The sequence below is a fragment of the Lissotriton helveticus genome, chromosome 2_1, assembly GCF_964261635.1.
Source record: "Lissotriton helveticus chromosome 2_1, aLisHel1.1, whole genome shotgun sequence".
In the NCBI taxonomy this organism is placed as follows: Eukaryota; Metazoa; Chordata; class Amphibia; order Caudata; family Salamandridae; genus Lissotriton; species Lissotriton helveticus.
In genome coordinates, this window is record NC_136059.1 from 1,253,265,584 (window position 1) to 1,253,283,029 (window position 17,446).

The following is a 17,446-nucleotide window of genomic DNA, read 5'->3' on the forward strand; positions in this document are numbered from 1 at the left end:
GTTGAAGCAAATCAGAACAACGTTGCACATAGAAATTAGAACAACGTGCAGGAAGGAAAATGACACTTGCTTAAGGGCAGTAGGAGAAATAAAAGGTATCGCAGAAAGCATGTTGAATGCAGGCTTGAAGAAAGCAGGACTGAAAGTGAACGCTGCTGTGGAAAACTGTGCCTTTGTGAAACATACTTGGAAGGTTGCAGGAAGATAACAGGTGTTCATCATGGCAGACAGTTTTAACACGTTGTCAGATTAAGTCATTAAAGTACTTTAAACACTGCCAGTTGTTTTGAAAACGAATGCCAGATCGTAGTTCACAGAGTTTCTCAACTTGGCAAAACAAGCAGAAAAGCAGGGGAATCCTCACAAAGACAGGCAGTAAATTACAGCAAGGACTGAAATGCTTTCTTCAAGAAGGCATCAATTACAGCAGGGACTGGCAGTTTAAGGAAGAGGGCGACTAGTGGATTGGTCACTGGTGGGGCTAGCCAGTATGCTTGAGAAAGAAAATGAAGATCATTACCTTGTAGTTGCTTGAAATTGAAAGTCTTTGTAGGAAGCAGGTTGAAGTAGATAAGTGAAAGTCCGTTTCAGAAGGAGGCCCAAATCGTAGCCAAAATGTGTAGTGAAAGATGATGAAGATCCGTGTAGTTGATGAAGTATATTTATTCAAAGTAAGATGGTACAAGGATAAAAGGAGATTCATTAAGTAAAGTACATGACATATTAAAACCCCACCAGGAGCAGGATGGTGACAGCTCAGCCCTAACTCTCAACTAAAATCCCAGAGCTATCAGCATTCTATTATATCATCAGGATGACAACATTCTACAGGGCTAGGCAGGAGACTATGGGGAAAGAAGTATGGAGTGAAGACACTACACCTCAGCCGGCCTGCGCAACACCACAATGTAGGAGACTGCCTCCTTTGTAGCTACGGTAGGGGAAGAAAGCATACCAAGGTCTGGAGAGGTATCGAGATGACTGGCATCACCCAGGTCCTTTCTCCAGTCCGGCTCTTCATGTTGGTCTGCTAGAGGGTCAACATAACCCTCCCAGTCCTGCTAACCCTCCTCTGGCTGCCAGTCAGGGTGGAAGAGAATGCCAGGGAAGAACAGCAGTACAAAAGTACCCTCCTGTACCGGCGACGGTCGACTTCGGTTCAGTACCGTGTCCAAGCCGAGGGTGAGGCTGGGGTCGATGCCGGCTGGGAATGCAGCCGGCCATGGGGGAGTCGCCACTGGAATCGGCGCCAGGGAAGGTACCATGAGGTCGACCTTCTCTGATCCTGATCCAGGCATGGATCCATGGAGGCCCTGCAGCGCTGAGGCTGGAGCCGCCAGCATCGTAGTCCTAGAGCCCCCAGCTGAGTCCATGGGGCCCAAAGGCATACTGGCAGAGACAGGCTGCCCAAATATGGAGTGAAGGGCTTCGTAAAAGTCACAAAGCTGGGCAGGGGGGGCGCTTGGGCTTCCGGAAAGGGAGGGAAGTGCGGAGTCGTCCTAGCGATCTCCAAGGCTGTAGCTGAGAACGGCGACGATCCGGGTCCCGCGTCGCATCAGCCAACGGGTAGGGAGAAGGTGAAGAGCGACGATGCTACTTTGCCTTCTTCTTGTGCTTCAACTTACCCTATAAGTGTGAAGACTTTAAGGACGAATGGTAATGGCTCTGCGACCGGTCGCGTGACATTCCCCTCGACCGGGACCTCGAACTGCGCGAAGAGGACTAGCAGGCCTCCAAAAGCTTTTGGGACCGCTGCTGCAAAGACTTCAGGTTCGGGGTCTGACATTCGGAGAACGACTTCAGGTCGTGGTCGCACTGAAATTTGAAATCTTCCAAGAGGTATACACGCCGTTTTGCACGACTTCAGCGAGCTCACGCGGTACCCGCGAATCTGTTTTTCAACCGTATTGACACATAAAGAAATCTACCCCATCAGTAACTCCTTATCAACTTGGACTGTTACCTATATTATGTCGTCGTCACATATACGTAAGATCTGCTAAACATACGCTGAAAAGAATTACCACGATCAATATAAAATACATTTTTGAGCCTTCACTTGGAACCACGTAACCAAATATATGCCGCCGATAACGCCTAACCAGCCCTCAAAACAGTGATAATCTATCTTTATCCTTCTTGAATGGATGTACCGATTTTCAACGCGGCTTTCAAATAAGAAGAGAAAACGTTACCATTTCGGAGAAAAAGAAATACATCACATAGAGGAATCCCCACACTATGGAGTAGCCTTTTATCAGCATAAAAAGGAAATTCGGCCTGACTAGTTGCGATTATACCCACTTGGACTAAAAAAGCACACAAATTTCTCTCTGGAAAAATACATTATAAGTAAATTGATGGTAGTGTCCTGAAGAAGACACTTTCAGGGTGTCGAAACGCGTAGACTGAACCATCTCCACATTGTATCACTCCATACAAGAAATCACAACAAATTTTGTTTTATATCAATTTTTTATATTAATCTTTTTAATCAGAAAGTCAATGAATCTGTTCATGATAATTTTATACCAATTATTAAATTGATACTTTTTGTGCACATTTTTGTGCTTCAATACTTTTCATTCTATTTGTTGTTTGTTACTTTGCCAGTGTATTTTTGTTACCTGGGTGCTTTATTTCTCACACGTGGTCGCGCTCCAGGCATCAAAGGCACAAGAGGTGCGGATCGATGACCGACATCAACTTGTGACAGGAGTCACAAGGCTTGGAACCGGGCCAACGACTGGACACCCCTCATGCACCAGGAGTCGTAAGACTCAAAAAAGATGTCAACAAAAGTCGAAAAAGAGTTAGTCAAAAAGTGAATAGGGAGCACGCTCTCTCTGCATCTGCGCTGGCTGGCGCGTAAAAGAAAGAACTGATGTCATCACACAGGGGTGGCATCTAAGTAGACACCGCGACCTCATCCCGGTGACCACGACACCAACAACGGACGCGGAGTCGACAACACCACCCACCAATGTGCAGGGGTACTGATAAGAAAATACATTCTCCTGATCCAGTCTGATGCCTGGGGGTAATTCTAAGGTAAGGAATCTATGACTAATAGTCTCTTTTAGATACATTTCGTCATAAATTTATGTTTACAATCAAAATCAATTTTACCACTCTGAATAAGACCCATAGTGCTTAATTTGAGCAGGTGTTTGCCAGAGCTAGAGCACTAGTACTTAATTTGGAAGATTGTGTTCATGATGATTGCATTGCAGTGGTCAGACAATTGTACATTTTGTGTGATAGTCACTGGTGCTCCACCAAAACCAATTGTGAGAGACATATATGCAGTGGGTATATGCATTTTATTAATGTGTGGTGCTGTTACTGCAAAATGGAAGTGGTAACAGTGATGCTCAGCCTCTTCCAGATCCTGCCACATTCCCAAGCTGGGAGAGAGCTACTGGTTTGCCCCGCATTTGCTGATCTGAGCCTGGGTGGCCCAGGTCAGCGCTATACTTTCTGTTCACCTTCCGCTGAACCATTGAGCAGCCAGGTATCATCTGGCTGGTCTAGAACTGCTGAGGTCACATTTGGATTTAAATTCAGAACCCCAACTAAAACATGCAATAGTTCTCAGGTTGGCCCATGGCAGCAAGTAATCTGTCCAATCATGTTTTTTCATCAAAATCTGATACTCGTTATTTGTTTCCCCTTATAAAACCTTAACTAGAAATATCACAGTGCAAAGAGAATAAATATATATCGGACAAGCCTTAGACCAATCATGGAGCAACTCAGAATCAATCACTCTCTGCACAAAAGTTGGAATACTGCCTCTTTAAACAAATGGCAACATTCGATTTAAGTGCTGTTATTTTTACAGTGCTGTGCAAATCTACTTAGGAATCATTTCTTAATGTGAGCCAGTGTTCGCTGGTGCTCAGCACAGGCCCTTAATTCTCCACACCGCCTTTTATTACAGTCCAGTATGGTGGCACAGTTTGTCTAATTTTGCAGTGAACACAACAGCGGAGTATTTCATAATTTAATATACTTTAAACATTAATAATACATGCTACCCAGACTATTCTCATAGCTTTCTGTACCTGGAATAGTCCGAACTGTCATACTTGTAGGAATGTGAAAGTTAATAGTTTGTTGTCACTAGCGTTGGCAGCACTGCCAGGGTCAATAGGAGATGCAAGCTGCAGTGTCCTTTTGAGAAGGGCCCAGGCAATTACACTTTTTACAAATGAAGCACTGTTGGAAATTATTGGGGATCCATACTTAGCAATAGGGCATATAGAGTAAGTATGTTAGTGAGAGGCAGGGAATGTCGTGGGTAAAACCTATGGTTGCAGTGGGTAGCAACATCACTGGTGGTACCAGCAGTGACCTAAAAATATGTTTTTGGTAACTGGCACTTTGTTCACAAATTTGCCTCTAGTCCAACAATTACAACGGCCAAAAGCAAAAAGCATACTTATTTTGAAGCTATAGGTAGCTGTTAGATTGGGGATATCAAAGAGTCGTAAAGCAGCACCTGGGTGCTGTTGAAAGCAGCAGTATAGAGGTAGAAATTGCAGCTATGTAATGAGGTAATCTCTGTTCGAAAATTAATTTATACCAAACAATCTGTATGTGTGACGTTTAGCGAAGTACTATTTTGCTTGGGTCAAGAGGTATAATGTATATCTTTATTATGAGGAAATGTGGTTTATTATATAGTGTGGTTCTGTGACCACATCGTGGAATACACCCAGGTTAACAACTTGGGTCCAGCCAGGCTCGTTTGTTAAACCTTAGCTCAACCCTTGGTGGCTGTGGCTTCGAGAAGTCAGGCTTAAACAAAGAAACAAATGTGAATCATTTAGAGTAGCAAAACAACAGAGTAGAAAGTCACACAACACAAAAGAAATCTGACAATTCATAAAAATAGATTATATTTTTAGGAATTATTAGACACCAAAACTAACAAAATCCACCGGAGATACAGATTTATAAGTAAATGGTAAATCTTAGCTTTTCACTCAAAAATGCAAACAAGTAATGGTAACCGCAAAGTTTGGAAACTTGATAAAACGTTCAAAGAGATGTGTTTGACTACTGCAGCCCATGTTGGGCGGCCAAATCCAACAGGAGGAAGGTCAGGGGGTCTAATGAGGAGTAGTAGAACAGTGACCTTGGCACTAAAGCAGTCTCAAGTCCAGTTCCAGGTTTCTATGGGCTGTCCACCACAGTCCTCAATGGAGTGGTCTTGATGCAAGGAATACAAGTTGCTGAAGATGCTGTAAGGTGCGGAGGATACTGTACTGTCTGCAGGGTTGTCTCTAGAACTACTCCTCAGCCCACAGGCACTTTGGCAACAGTGGTTTATGTCCCACGAAGTCCTTTTTGACCAGAAAACGCTCAGTGGCCACTGGACTTCTGGTCTCCAGTCACAGCAAAACCCGCAGTTTTGTTTGGTGAAGGCTAATGTCTTTCTTGAGCCCAAGCCACAATCCGACAAGTCTCTCAGGACCAGGAGACTAGGGTGCATCTTTTGAACATCAGGACTCGTCTGGGCTGCAAGTCGGCTGTCAGTGTCAATCAGCCAATTGTGGCTACCTACTGACCAGAATGGGCTTCTTAAGTTTTTGTGATACTGGTGCTGTAACAGAAAGTCATCTACCTAACTCTTGGAGTTCACCTCTTCTGTTTAGGGCTCAGGAGTGACTATTCCATGAGCCAGGCACCACAGGCACTGTCCTCTCTAGTCCATGAATCAGCAGTTGCAGTCCAGCGGTTTGTGCAACCTCTCTTGCCAGGTCAAGGGACCAGCAGAGCAGTCCGTCTTCGGTCCTCTCTCCAGTCCAGTCCAGATGTGATGTGAGGTCGGGATGCCATATTTTTGCCCAGAAAAGGGGAGGTAGTTATTACTACCCAATGGGCTACAGGGATCCTGCCCAACCCGGTGACGACTTTGTGCAATATGTGGCATCCAGCTATCCCAAAGTGCACTGTTATGCCCACTCCTGAGATGTCTCCTAAGGCTTGTCACCAGAGGAGCCAGGACACTCGAGTTGGAGAGTTTAAAGCTCAGGTTGAAGCAGGAGTGAGAGAAAAAGCTTTACAGGAAATAAGGCAGACTCATTAGCTGAGCCTGAGAGAGATGGAGAGAAGGGAAATGATTTTAGCTCATGAGCTGAGAATGAGAGAGCTGAAAGCCAAGAGGGCGGAGTCCAGCACAGATGGTGGTAGCGAAAGTATCATGTCTGGTACTGAAGAAAAAGTCCACATACCAAGAGACTTGGAGCCTGACTTTTAAGGAGGGGGATGACATACACCAAGGGGTTCAGGTTCATGAGGTAGCCCTAGAGGTGCGCAGGGTCCCTGAGGTGGATTGGGGAACTGGCACAGAAAGTCATATTTCTAGTGGTGGGATGGACATTCTAATGGATCTAGAAGGGAGTTACCATGGCTTGTACCCCAAGGGTAGAAGCCCTGGTAAGGAAGTTGGAGACACCCCAGACAAGTGTGGTTTGATTTTCAAGGACAGTCAGTTACTGCCTCACCAGTCTTGTAAGGGTGATGTGGGGTAGTTTTTCATGCCACTCGATGGTTGGGTGAAGGGTAGTGTGGTGCACAAATGTGTGGGCCTGGACACTTTGATTGCTGGGGAGCATTTGTTCAGTCACAGTTCTCCAGAGCTATGTGAACACCCGGTGGAGTATGAGTTCTCTGACCCCAGGGAGCTTGCACTGGAGGCAGACCACTTGGGGGATGCCAAGGGGTCTGAAAATTCATTTGGGAGTGATCCTGAAGGGAATCAAGGGAGGTGGGGGAGGTTAGAAGGAAAGGAGAGCAAATAGGCCCCAGTGTAGTGGGATAGGTAGAGGGTCCCATGTCCCTTCTCAGGGTAAGAGGAGAGGTGGACAGAGGCCCAGGTAGCCCAAAGCCCAGTCCCAGAGCCTGGACAGTTCCCAGAGAGAGGACCTGGAGGGTGGCCTAGTCTGTACTGGGATGCCATCGACTGAGGGGAGCAGCATAGGGTCAGGAGAGGTACGGGGAAGGCTGTCACAAGTGTCCCTCCAGTTCTGATATCTGGCAGGTCCACTTTGAAAAGGAGGGTGCAGAAGTCCAGAAGGAGGGATAAGAGGGGGAGGCAGTCTCCAGTGGGAGACCTAGAGGCTCAGAGGCCAGCTCTGAGGTCAGCCCCCCTCAAGAATGACCCTGGTGATGCCACTTCTTGTCAGGGGGTATTGATTCTCTGTCAGATGGACTTGAGTCGGAAGACCAGTGCCAGCTAGACTCTCATGCAACACATGAAGAACATGTTTCCCTTGGGAGGGGTAGTAGTACTCCCCTGGAAGTCCTGGTTTGCCAGGCACCTGCTCAGCTTCAGGGTCCAGACCCTGGGTTGGGGGTTCAGTTGCAGGTTAGCATTCCTGCATTGGTGGAAGAATTGTGCAGGATGGCTGACACCAGCCCCCTGTCAGTTCTGGAGTCTGAGGCTGCCTCTCCACAGCGGACGGTACAGGACCCCAGAGGGGAGTACAGGGTGTGGAAGTGCTGCCGCCAGACCCCTGGTCAGCCTCAGGGTACATACCCTGTGCTAAGTGACCACGATAACATAGCTGAACTGGTGGGAGGGAGAGTGGACAAAAGGTGCCAGTCAACTGGGGCTACCACCCCTCACTCTGAGAAACCACAGAGGTTAGGGAGCACTGAATGGCCTGAGGCCTGGCTCTTGTCATTGACAGCTGTCGGCGGCCACTGTGGGTTTCAGTCCTTGCGGACAGAGTTGCTCTTGGGTTGGGGTCAGGAGTTACACCCCTGGGGTGGAATGGGCCACACCACTGTGTTGGCAATGGTGGTACTGTCTGCCCACAGGAATATATCTGTGAGCAAAGTAAGGTTAGGTGCTGCACAGATGAGCTCCACAGGTAAGGAGAAGGAATCCCAAGGTTAGCTTAGGGGGCCTGACAGTATGGAAAGAGGGATCCAAATGGGTTCAGAGAGGCGTAGAATTGGAACATGCCCCTGCTGTGGCAGGGCAGGGTCCATGTTCTATCACCCTAAGCAGGGAAGTCCATCAAGGTATTGATTAGCGTAGCCTGGCTTTAGGCTGGAAGGGGGTTTTTCTGGACCTGGCCCTTTTTTCAGGATTATCAACAAAACGTTTTGTCTTTTTCCTCCTATTTTTTCTGGCCTGTTTTGTTGACTTTATGGCTCCAGGCACTTTACCACTGCTAACCAGTGCTAAAGTTATATGTTTTCTGTCTAAATTGTATTGGTGATTAGTTTATCCATGGTTGACATATTTGATTTACTACTAAGTCCCTAGTAAAGTGTATCAGGTGTGCTCAGGGCCTGTAAATCAAATGCTACTAGTGCGCCTGCAGTACTGATTGCGCCACCCACAACAGTAGCCCTGCAAACCTGTCACTGCAGTGTCTGTGTGTGCAGTTTTAAACGGCTATGTCAACCTGGCAAGTGCACCCACTTGCCAGCCCCACACCTTCCCTTCCCCCAAGCGCAGGGTGTAGTGTATTTAAAAGGTAGGGCATTTACTCGTGTGTTTTGCATGTCCTAATAGTTAAATCCTGCTAATTTAGTTTTTCACTATTGTAAGGACTATCTCTCCCATAGGGTAACATGGGGATAATCTTGAACAATCTTTTAAGTATACTTTCCGATTGGGAGCAGATCGAGATTTGGAGTTTGGGGTCTCTGAATCCACAATTTAAAAAGAATTTTTTTTAAAGTTGGTTTTTAAATTGTGTGTTTGAAAATGCCACTTTGTGTGTTCACCATTTGAACTTCAAAGGCGGCTTCCTCTTTGAAGCTCGCATTTGGAATCCACCCCTTGTGGATTAATGCCAGGGAGAGGTGACACCTCTTCTAATGGCAGATCTCTATAGTTCGTTCTCTTAGAAGTCATTCACACTGTTAGAAATGTATCTATTCGAAAGTCAGTATGCACCCTGTCTAAGTGGGAACCCTCACTCTAGTCAGGTAAAGGGGATCACATAGCCAAGAGAACCCCTGCTCACCTCCTTTTTAGCTTGGCAAGAGCAGTCAGGCTTATCTCAGAGGCTATGTGTAAAGTATTTGTACACACCCACACAGTAACACAGTAAAAAAACACTACTAAAGGACTCCACACCGGTTTAGAAAAATAGCCAATATTTATCTGAGTAAAACAAGACAAAAACAATAAAAATCCAACATACAAGTAAAGATATGAATTTTGCAAGAATAGATTTGAAAATACAGTTCCTTGAAGTCGATTGTGCCAACCGGGGATATCACAGTGTTGTGAACAACACAAATCCAACAGTTCAGTGATAGGGCATCAGACAGACCTGCAAAACAGTACCTTTGGAAGTGAAGAAGCCTCGGGGGACCTTGCGATGAAATCCGAAGTTGACGTGTCACCATTGTTGGTTCCAAAAGTCAGGCAGAAGTTGTTAGGGCCTTGGAGTCACACACACTGGGGATCGAGCTCCGCGATGTTGATTTCACGAGCACTGGCGTCGGCAGGGCCAGGGCTGCAATGTCATCGTGATCAATGCATAATACTCTTCACGAGCGGTGAGCACAGCTCCGGTGCAGGCAGCGGAACAACGTCAGTGCTGAACGCTGTCGTCGGCAGACTCTTGGTTGTGATGTGAGACAAGGCAATGTGTTGTGCTCTTCACGAGAGGTGCGCTCAGCCACGGTACAGGCAGCGGCATCAGATACAAGGTCATAGTCAATGGTGCTGTCATCGGTACATCTAGGGCTGCGATGCCGAGGCGATGCGTTGTGCTCTTCTCTAGCGGTGCTCTTGGCTTTGTTGCAGGCAGATGATGGCGTAAAGTGATGTTGTCAGTGTGGCCGGGGCTGCGATCTCATTGTGGTTGATGCATCGTGCTCCTCAGAAGTGGTGACCATGGCTTCAGTGTAGGCAGTGGCATCAGGGACGGAGTTGGTTTTGCTATTTGGAGGTTAGAGCACAACCACTCAGTGCCAAGGGCCCAGGACGGATTTTGGCACTTCTTGACAATACGGGACTCGCATCAGAAGAGCCCGAGTTCTGGCAACAAGATATGTATGTAGTCTTTGATATCGCTGAGACAGGAGGCAAGCTCAACACAAGCCCCTGGAGAAACTTGGAAGGAAGGATACTGAAAGCATAGTCCATTCTTTTCACTGCCCAAGACAGGTGCAGCTGCAGCAGGCCAACACAGCAAAGCAGACAGCAAAGTGATAGTCCCTCCTGACAGCAACATAGCATTTCTTCCTGGTGGGATGTCCTCAATCCAGAAGTGTTTTGATTTGAGTGTGTCAGAGGTTCAATACTTATACCCCTTTTTCCTTTGAAGTAGGCAAACTTCAAAGGAAAGTCTTTGTAGTGCACAAGACCGTGCCTTTCCCTGACCTGGCTCCAGACACACTACAGTGGATGGAGACAGCTTTGTGTGAGGGCATGCAGAGCCCTATTCAGGTGCCAGTGACAACTCCTCCCACCACTCTAGCTCAGGAAAGCCCATCAGCCTGGTGATGCCCATCAGGATATGTAAGGCACACCTCAGCTCCCTTTGTGTGACTCTATAGAGTGAATGCACAAACAGCCCAATTGTCAGCCTAAACCCGAGTTGGAGTTTACAGACAGGCAAAGGCACAGACTGGTAAGGCATGAAAATGCCTACTTTTTAAAAGTTGTTACAAGGAACCGTGGTCCCTAACACGTAATGATGATTTTGAATAGGAGCATCGGCTCTGTGCGTCACCCGGAACCCCATTGAGGATCTGCACCGGCAATAATTTTCGGGACCAATTGTTCCCCGTCCCCGGCAGACTTGTAATTACGGTCTTGCTTAAAATTAATTCCAAACGGTATTTAGGCCACTTCTGCTACCTTCCGTATAATAAGGTATGTAATTTGAATGTCCTGATGATGATCCCGCTATGCCCTAAGGGGATCGAAACGCCGTCGACACCTTACACTGGATGATTTGATTTGATTACTAGTTAAATCACAACAGTGTACTTTGTGCAAATATTTGTCTGCAAAGATTTGGAATACATGCAGATTGCCTGTTCTTGCCTCATTCATGTTTATATGTGTCACAATTGTCTGGTATAGAGTAGTAGGGCACAGGCTGTGTCCCACTTGTGAAATTGTATTTAATTGACTTACAAATTCAACAATTGTGTTATTAAACCCTGTCCGGCTGGACAGTTTATATAGACTTTGATTTCTGGTCTATATTTATTCAAAATCATCATTACGTGTTAGGGACCACTGCTCCTTGTAACAATATATGTACCCAAGGTCCCTCACCTATTGCTCCTTTGGGTTTTCCTTGTACTTTAAAATAGTACTTTTTAAAAGTGGCATTTTCAAACCTGCAATTTTAAAACCGACTTCACAAAAAGAAGCCTTTTTAAATTGTGAGACCCCAAACTCCAAATCTCTATCTTCTCACAATGGGAAATTACACTTAAAAGATATTTCAAAGCAATCCATATGTTACCCCCTACGGGAGTCCTTCAATAGTGAAAAATGAAATTAGCAGTAATTTACTATTTAGACATGTAAAACACACTACAACATGCCCTACCTTTTGAATACACTGCACCCTGCCCTTGGGACTGGTTTGGGCCTACCTTAGGGGCGCCTTACATGTAATAAAAGGAAATGTTTGGGACTAGCAAGTGGGTGCACTTGCCAAGTCAGCATGGCAGTTTAAACCTGCACACACTGACACTGCAGTGGCAGGCCTGAGACAGGTTTGCAGAGCTACTCATGTGGGTGGCACAATCAGAGCTGCAAGTCTACTAGCCGCATTTAAAGGCTCAGGGCACACCTGATGCACTTTACTAGGGACTTACTAGTAAATCAGATAGGCAATCGTATAAACCAATGGCCAATATAATTTAGACAGACAGCATATGCACCTTAGCACTGGTCAGCAGTTGCAAAGTGCCCAGACTTCAAAAGCCAACAAAAACAGGTCAGACAGAATAGGAGAAAAAAGGCAAAGTTTAGGTATAACCATGCAAAAAAAGGCCAGGCCCAACACACACTTTTCCCCAGGAGGGCAGAAGGCTGTCTTTTGGCCAACACCTGCGAGTGGACACAGGAGGACTTGGGCAACAAAGTGGCAACTTCATAACTGTAGCATTTCTTAAAAAGTTACATTAAATTGGACTTGGGAATCAAAACTGGTTTAATGTAGCACTTCTTTTAAAACCTTGAAGTATCTATTTTAGTTGTCCCATTCAAAGGTTAGCACAGTTGAGTGGTCAGCGTGTAACTCTATACTCACCAATGAGGCTACTAGCCTTTCCACAGTAAAAACAACAATTGGGATTTTTTTACTATTATGACATATAAAAACACATGTCCTAGTTTTTAATATTTACCACCATGCCTTAGGACTCTATGAACCTGGTGTAGGTGTAACCTATATATATTAGAACATTGGAATGTTGGGAGCTCTATTGAAGACAATGTAGTGCTCCGGGCTTCTAATGGCTGGTAAAAGCATGGAACTTCAACATTTCAATCTTTGTCATTCACAGGTGTTGCTGTGAACAAAGGCCTCAGGGAGCCAGAGGGGATTTAAATTTCCTTGGGCTCACTGAGGCCTTTTTATTTGTTAGAACATTCTGCCCTCACGTGACGGAATGTTCTAATAGCCTTATAGCTCATTGTAGCCGAGTTATACGGCCATTAAAAAGGCAAGCTCCCTTCGTTAGCTCCCTTAGTTAACGCTAGAGTGGGCCTTTAATGGCAGGTATAGCCCGCTACGGCAGGCTGTAAGGCTATATTAAAAATAGGAAATTTGGGCTTTGCCATTGGTTTAAATGACAAAGGTGAGTTATCAGTTTAAAACCACTCTTCCAGGCTGCAGTGGCAGGCTGGAAGACATGTTTCACATTGTCAGATCCAGAATGGCACAATCAGTGCTACAGCCCGGGAGGGACACTTTAACTTACAGACTCTGGGTGCCTCTGGTTCCATATACTAGGGTCTTTAAAGCAGGGCCACTGAAATTATGCAGTTCTGCGGCCGCGGCAATTTGTGCATGATTGTGACTTTTCTGCATTTGCCACATAATCAACTGCTGCATAATCTGCAGATTTCAGCAAAAAAGAAATTTGTTTCTAGCTCAAACGGATCAAAAGTTACAATAAATATGTTAACTCGGGTACCTGCCTGCCGGAAGCCTTTTTGTTAAGGTTGACTTGTCATCGTTCAGTTGCTAATTGCTGCATTTGGTTGTTAAATTGGTATTAATTAAGGTGAAATCTTTTCTCAGACACTGTTACCTGGTGTAAAAAGACAAAATAATGAAGTAAAACTATCACAAAATGTGCCACATTATGCTGCATAATTTGTTGTTTCTTGCCGCATAATTGATTTAACCCTGCCACATAATTTGATCTTCCTCTGCTGGATAATTCCAGTGGCCATGCTTATAAGCCAATTTAACATTACAGTTTTAAAGGTCAAAGCACTGGCACTGAGGTCTGGTTGCATTGTCAGAGTCCAAAAATACAGTAGTGTTGGTCCAATCTTTTATGGAAGATCGTGCTAAAACAGGCATATCCTTAAAATTATTATTTGTTGTCCCATCTATTTATAACTGTTTTGTTCCACTTGTTTTTTAAATTATATATTTTTTTATCCAAATTTGCGATAAAAAATATCCAAGCATGATATTCATACACCAGTAATATAAATACATAAACAGATCGCATTTCATCATAGAATACATCCAAAAACAAAACAGCAATATGGCTCCAGATTTCATAATACCATGAGCGAACCTAAACAAAAATGTTCTCAGTAAAACAATCAACCTCTTCAACCTACACTGAGGCTTCTTCCATAAATGGCCCCCCATTTTGTATCGTATGTCCTTCCCCCGCCCCACAACGCAGAGCGTACAGCCGCTCCTTATTTCTTACATGCCTAATTTGTACCACTCATTCCCCAATTGTGGGGGATCAACTGTGTTCACCACCTTTGAAGTAATAAGGATCTAGCCACTGCCATTGCGATATATAATAGTTTTATTCATTTGGGGCTAATTAAGTAGCAAGATCAGCATCAGTAGCTAGGAGATAATTTTATCTGCCTGGCCCTCTCCAAGTACTTCAATGTTTCTTTCCAGAATTCTTGAATAGGGACACACAAACCAATAGCAAGTGACCAGTTTGCTGCATCCCCCGAATCGCATGGAAAACAGTGTCTAGACCACCTAGGGTTAACCTGTGCTAAGAATTGTGGGGTACTATGAAGAAGCCACTTACTATAAAATAACATTTTGCGCCAAGTGGTGGCCAAAAAAAGAAAATTAAATAATGGAAGATTCAACATTTTAATGAGAGCGACACCTTCCCTAAGATAGTTAGAGGAAGCACGTTCCACTGTGCAAACATAAAATGTACTTTTAAAAGCAAAGGGGCAAAATTAAGATCATATAAATCCTCAATCTTTAAAGAGTATCTAATACCCAGACACCTCTTTGGTTGAGCATTTACACAAGAGACTATCTCTGGGAGTAATCTGTCTGAAGTACACCCACACAGAAAAGTTTCAGGATTTTGTTCCTATTGATTTTATAGTCCTCCCCCCAACTTCTCAAATAGCAGGAAAGTCTCAAAAGCTTTCTCCTGCGGGCATTTGTTACTATCAAGAATCAGCATGATAACATCAGCATATAGTTTTATCTTCGCCGTCTGTGCAATAGGAGGACAGATATTGCTATTCTGCCTAATCCCAGAAAGCGAACGAAATTAGCGATAAAGGGCAGCCCTGCCTGGTCCCTCAACAAACTTGTAATTTATCCACCTCTGTGACATTAAATATATTGGCTTCAGCATTCACATAGATCTTATGCACCAACCTCGTGATGTGGGGTGGGCGGAATTTGCGTAATCGCGTTATGCAAATCTCCGCAAAACGGTAAAAAATCTCCACAAACGCGCGGAATTGCTTGTTCGCAATGCTTTTTTCCTGTTCGCAATTGCTGTTTGCGTGCTCGGGGGGAAATATCTCGCGAACACGCATTTTGAGAACGCGAACAAGCAAAAAATTTGCGAAGAGGCGGAACGCAGAATTTTGGGCAATTTTATATTCTCCGCAGAACCCAAATTACCCAAATTCCGCACATTTCGCGAGCGGAACGGAATTTACCACCCAGGCCTAGAAGGGACCCCAAATTTGGCTAGAATACTAAAAGCTTTAGCAAAATACTTTCCGCTTTTATTTGATTCTGAGCATAGCTGGCTACTGCCATTTTAGCCAACGGTGATCTGGGTCCTGTAAATGCAGATTTCCAATTTTATTAATGACAACAGAGGCGAGCATTATGTGTAACTCTTCCCTAGCTATTTATTTTCACCCCATCTTAACAACACAAACTACAACTCCCACAAACCTCTATTCCCAAAAGGAAATGACATAACATAACATCAAAGGCCATTATACGTGGGTTCAAACAAAGCATGGGCCCTCTTTTCTTGGTATAGTCAGACAGTTTCTCAAAGGCCATGAGCATACTGGAAAACCAAACTAACCAATGGACACCCAACAACAACCGCAAAACATCATCATGTCCATTCTGAATGTCCTCCTGCTTCTAGGAATTGATGTCCACTTTTGTCTTAGATTCGCCCCTTCCTTTTGTAAAAAAAGGATTGTGGGAGTTGTAGTTTGGTTTTGTTAACGTGCTGTGAAAATAACGAGCAAGTGAAGAGTTACTCATAATACTCGTCTCTGTTGTCATTATTAAAATCGGGATTAAGCAATTTTACATGTATCAGTACCCAAATGTGTGTAGGCTAAAATGGTGGTTGCCAGAGTTACGCCTAATATGAGCATTTGTTTCATGTGATTAAATTGCGTATTTTCCTTTAGAAGTAGGGGCCAGCAAGTCTCAAAGCGATGTAGGCCAAAAAGCATGCATTGGGGCGTGGCTTGGATGCCGCGCAAGATGGACGGCTAGGTGAGGAGCTCCTCCGCGCCGGAACACCTCCTTATGTTTTTCCTGCTGTAAGGGGGACCATTCTTGCTGCAAAACACCGGATTTCGGAACCGGAGCATGCCGTGAGCAAAAGGTGTGTCTTTCCGACTTTCATTCACCGGCTTTAGTGACTTTATCACGTCTCTGAGCATCGAGCTGCCGGGACCCGCCATTTTGAGACTCGCCTCAGTGCTGAAGGTTTCATCGCGGACTTGTTTGCCCTTCCACTTCTTGCTGCCACCGGCCTCATACCATCAACTATCCTTTGAACCTGGACCTTGGAGGTGAGCTTTTGGAGCAATTTCCGGATTCTTTCTGCCCCTCTTTCACCTCAGGTCGTTTCTGGCAGTCTGTCATGCAACCGCCATTTTACGATAATCGCGGCTGATTGCGAGCCGCGGCTTCTGTTCTGTTCTTCACAACTTACTGCCTTCTACACTGTATTTATGCTGCCTACCACCTCCTGCCCTGCTCTGATATTTACTTCTGGTGCACAGGCTTGCCACATGTTATTCTCTACGATGTGCGCTTATACAGCGTGACCACGCTATTTCTGAGGCATAACTACTGTCACTGTCACCTCAAGATATGACACTTTCTCTTCTTCAAAGGGCCATATTTATCACTTTTCAGTCCTGGTGAATGTATTCTCGTCCGTCGGCCCCAACATAGACTTGTCAGTATGGTGGCACTGTCGTCACCGTCGACTTGGTCATATTCCTGGTACTAATGTATGCTATTGCAGTTTTCATCTCATACTAAAGAACTTCTCTGTCGGATATTTCTGGAATATTGGTTTTCTCTAACAGGCACAACAGTCTACAGTGCTCCCACGACTGTGATACTGTCCCTCCAACTATCAGTTATAATTGCGATAATTTTGTAATGAATCCTCAACAGTAATGTGCAGAACATTCTAGGCGGAGCACTCAGCGTCACCAGCTCACTCTTGTTCTCAGTGGCTCGGCTTTCTACTCTTTACTGCATATAATCCTCCACATATACCACTTCCGAAAGTACTATTTTTGACTTACTTTCTCCTATGGTGAATTTGCGCAAGCCCAAATTTGTATTTACAACCTCTGCTGTTCCTCCTGTGAGTTCCACCACCTTGGATACCTCCTCACGATCAGTCGAGATGGCGACTTCCTCTTCTCAACGCGCCTCTTCAGGTCAACCGCCATCAAACAAATCATCACCTTCTGTATCGACTCCCAAAAGGCTGAAGCAGAACTCTCCTACACCAGATTCTCCTCCTTCGCAATCCATTGATTTAATTCTAGAAGAAATTCGTGCGTTGCGCCCATTCATTGAGGAAACAAGTAGGGATATGCAACTCTTAAAGGACAAATGGGAGGTCATGGACACTCGTATCTCCTCCATAGAACAGCAGATTCCTGAGGTTCAGTCCAACTCACGTTGCATTGATTCGTTAGAAAAGACTGTTCTTTCTTTACAGCGCCACACAGAGGACTTGG

General features: G+C 45.0%; 1 protein-coding gene across 1 annotated transcript in view; it reads left to right on the forward strand.

The window, feature by feature from the left end:
- Positions 1-17,446, forward strand: part of LOC144818609 (alcohol dehydrogenase 1-like) — a 293,232-nt gene that overhangs the window by 19,642 nt on the left and 256,144 nt on the right. The gene's annotated exons all lie outside the window — the stretch shown is intronic.